The sequence below is a fragment of the Gossypium arboreum genome, chromosome 7 (assembly GCF_025698485.1).
Source record: "Gossypium arboreum isolate Shixiya-1 chromosome 7, ASM2569848v2, whole genome shotgun sequence".
NCBI lineage: Eukaryota > Viridiplantae > Streptophyta > Magnoliopsida > Malvales > Malvaceae > Gossypium > Gossypium arboreum.
Genome location: NC_069076.1, coordinates 12,308,238 through 12,312,732, shown reverse-complemented (window position 1 = coordinate 12,312,732; position 4,495 = coordinate 12,308,238).

The window sequence follows — 4,495 nt, the reverse complement described above, 5'->3', positions numbered from 1 at the left end:
TTTCTAAGTATATCCTTTTGCTACAAGTTTAGCCTTAGAAGTTTTCATTTTTTCATCTGCATTACTTTTCTTCTTACATATGCATTTACACCCCATGGGTTTTCTCCCTTTCAGCCACATTGAGTTTGATTTCATAGAATCCATCTTGGCTTTCATAGCTATTTCCCATAGCTTGAAATTAACACTTTGCATCACTTCATCAAATTTTAGTGGGTCATCATCTTTTTGTTCGGTAGACTCAATGTTTAAAATACTTCCGTTAGGTTGGAAGAACTCAAGCCTACATAAGACTCTCCTACTACGACGAAGCTCCCAATGTTGTTGTTCATTTGCAAGTCTACTATTAGGTATTGGATTCAGAACCATTTCTATAGGGTTTTGTGTATTTCCCAACAATTTTTAGAGTACTTATTTGCTTCAAGGTTTAAATTCATTCGTGTAGCTTTCCTTAAAGAAGTTAGCATGAGTTGATACTATAATTATCTGCTATTTTGGGTTATAAAACAAACCACCCTTAGTTCCTTTAAGATACCCCTACAAACATGCACAATTATGTCTGTGAATCCAGCTTCCTCACATCTTTGTCTAATACATGGGCCAAGCATCCCCAAATCCCTAAAATTCTTTAGGCTTGGCTTCCTACCATGCCGCAACTTGTATGGAGTTTTAAGTGTGGCCTTAGTTGGTATGTCATTCAGAATATAGCAAGTCTTTGTAAAACATATCCCTAAAAAGAAATTAGCAACTATTAATAACTTAACATTGATCGAAACATGCCTAACAAGTTCAATTCCTTCTCTCTGCCATGTCATTCTATTGTGGTCTGTCTAGCACGGTTAACTGGGATAATATCCCATTCTCTACGAGATAACATAAGAACCTATCCGATAAGTATTCTACACTTTGATCAGACTGAAGTTTCTTTATGGGTAAACTTAGTTGTTTATACACTTCCGTACAGAAGTATTTGAATTTATCAAAGGTTTTGCTTTTGCAATGCATTAGTTATACATACTCATATCTATAATAATCATCTAAAAAGGTAAACTAATAATCATAACCACCTCGTGCACTAACATTCATTGGGTCACATACATCAATATGCACAAGTTCTAAGAGTTTAACAACCCTCATTTCTTTTGCATTAAAAGATCTCTTAGTCATCTTACCTTCAAGTAAGATTCAGATTGTGGAAGATCAACTTCTTTAACCAAACTTACAGTGTCATCTTTCACAAGTCTAGTGATTATTTATTGGTTAATTTGATCAAGTCTCAAATGCCAAAGGTATGCCTCATTTGAGTGAGAAGTTTAAGTCTTTTATTCGTTAATTCAGTTTCAGGCATTGTGAACATATTTGGTTTCATAAAATAAAAATTATTTAACATCCATTCATTACAAATAAGAGTACAATTTCTATAAATTGCAACACATACATGGTTAGTGGCTTATGAATGGATGACCTAGTGGTCTATTGAATCCCTCGTTAAGAAATATTTTTGTATTAAGCAAATATTTGATTTTTTTTTTTGCAACAAACAATATGCATTAAGATGATGCATGCATTTTACATTAAACCTTAAAAATATTTGTAAGTTGTTGCATCGATAATTCCTACACCTATTAAATTAAGTCATATTGGGGCAATATTAATCAACTAGTAAAAACATGAACTTCCATCCAATTAATACGTGAACCTAATTCTTTATGTATTCATACATACTAATAATCGCTTCACATTTAGTCTTCATTCTAACTTAAGTAGAAATTCGTGGGAAGTTACTTAACTAGAATAATATTGTGTGTATAACTATCAACTCAACATCTATCATAACATGTAACATGAATGAGTCATCTTGGGATAATCTTACCGAGTAACATGTATTGACTAGATGTCCTCTTTAAAAAGAAAACTTTCTTTGGTGAATTCCACATGATAACACCTACCTTAGGGCCGAAAAATTATCATATGCTATCACAAGATTGTTATCTCTTTTTAGGAAATCTCCTTAGCAAAATCTACATGAAAACACCTACCTTAGGGCTGGTAAATTGTCATGCCATCACAATAGACCATTGATGGAGGTCGTCAGTCTTGTTTAGGGACCTTCTCCCACTCAATTTTTTAGAAAACATACAAGTTTTTTGTATCCGTTTGTTGGGTCAGATTCCCTAAGTGTAGTATATTCGTTTTGTATACTTGTATTTTTTTCAAACAGATTGGTTTTAAAAAAATATTCATCAATTACATTAATACCCTTATATATTGTCCTCAATAGTTTTTACATACAAAGTAAATATTAGCTCATTGATTATCTAGCATTTAACTAATACTAAACAATATTACACGATCAAATCGTAAGACAAAATAAAACAACTTATGCTAGTAGATAAATCTAAATATGCCCTTATTCTAATCAGAAATGAGCAAGTTGATTATGTCGTCTATCAAGTCCAATTGGGGAGATGTTTTCTCTTAAGCATCGGAGCAGATAACTCTCAGGATATAGAGACATAGATGTAACTAACTGGACTAACAGTACATCGAAAATGAGCAAACTGTTTACGGATTTATTCACTTATGACTTTCATAGTGTGGCATACCTAAATCTTGAGTGGATGATGGACTATGTATGCGTGACTCATATACTTTGATGTAAGTAAAAGCTTGAGTTCAAATAAATAAGGAACCAAAAGTTGACGCATTGGGTATACAACTTCTGCAGTATGTAGCATCATTCACGATAGTGAAATTCATGGCCCAAGAAATGGGTAAATGATTCCTCTCATTGGCATTACATGATAGATGAAAAGTAAATGTAGTCGTGGGTCATTTATCTTTGTGATAGACTTAATTACTATTTGATAATAATTGACTTTTCATGAAGGAAGATGTAATGGTTACCATGAGATAAAATAGAATTATATTGGGAGAATGAATTTATCCAAAAGAGATTAAAAATATCCTATAAGAGTAAAACACTTATGAAAAGGTCATTGGACAAGCACTGATCGAGTAGCTTTTGTAATGATATGTAATAAGGGAGAACTCAGTCATGATACTATAGTAGAATGATTTTGTGACTAAATGAGTTCATAATTAATAGGCAAAAAGCTAGAACTTAATTATAAATCATTTGAGCCCTAATTATATATGTTCAACTAGTCCCTCCGAATTGAAATCAAAAGTGAATTGAATGATGAATCAAATGAACAAAAGTGGATGGAAATGATGAAGTTATAGAAATGGGTTACATTCGATAATGAATTTGATTTCTTACTATGGAAATGACTAGAGAATTAATTTAAGTTTTTCGAATTATTATTTAATCAAATAATTGAAGTTTAAAAATATATTTAAATTAATTGGTTATTGTGAATCCGTTGAATGTAGGAAATTAAATATATTTTCTCATAGATTCTTTTATAGTAATGTCGACATAACTTTAACGAAATTAGAATTAGATTGAGAAAATTAGTTAATTCGAAAATTAATTTATCTAATTAAATTAATTTAATAAATCATATTTATTTTGGGAAAAAAATAATGTATTAGGTTGGATTAAATTATAAAATGTTGAGTTAAAAGTTTAGGAAGCACATATAATCGGACACAATATAGGAAAAGCCCCCAAATCCTTCATAACACATATGTGGTATGACAACCCTAGTATATTTAATTAGGATGTACTGCCCCCCTCTCTTAGTTAAACTAGGAGACTAGTCTTTCTATCAGATAAGTAGTATTTGTGTTCTACTAATTCAACCAAGATTTTCCTTTCTCTCCCTATAAATATATGACACTTGTAAGGCTAAAAATACACAATTTTGAGATATTGTTAATTTGCCCGAAAATAGTGAGAATTTATTTTCTAAATTCTATTTTTAAGGAACAACAATGCTACCGATTTCTATTGAAAGAGAAGTACTTTCCTACTAAAAGTAAGAAATTGTTTCTAGTTCTATGTTTCATTTGTGATTGTTTGAGCCCACACTTGGAGTGATGTGTGGTTCGAGAATAACAGAGAAGGTCATTCGCTCGAAAGCCGTGAATGTCTAGGATTCATCTCACTCAAAGCATAGGTACTTTTTGAGAAAATTTTATTGCTATAAATAAATAACACTTGCAGGGCTAAAAATACACAATTTTGAAATATTCCTATTTTGCCCAAAAATAGTAAGAATTTATTTTCTAAGTATAAATTCTATTTTTAAGGAACAACAATGTTGCTAATTTCCATTGAAAGAAAAGTAATTTCCTGATGAAAGTAAGAAATTGTTTCTGGTTCTATATTTGATTTGTGATTGTTCGAGCCCCTACTCGAAGTGATTTGTTGTTCGAGTGTAACGCCCCAATTTTCGGGAATTCTGTGAATGTTGGCATAGGTTTAATTATGTTAGTGGGCCTCTAGAAGGCCCAAGCTTAAGATAGAACCCGGCAATTTTAGTTAATTTTTGTTCCATAAGAAAAAGGGGGGTGAAATTATGAAATAGAA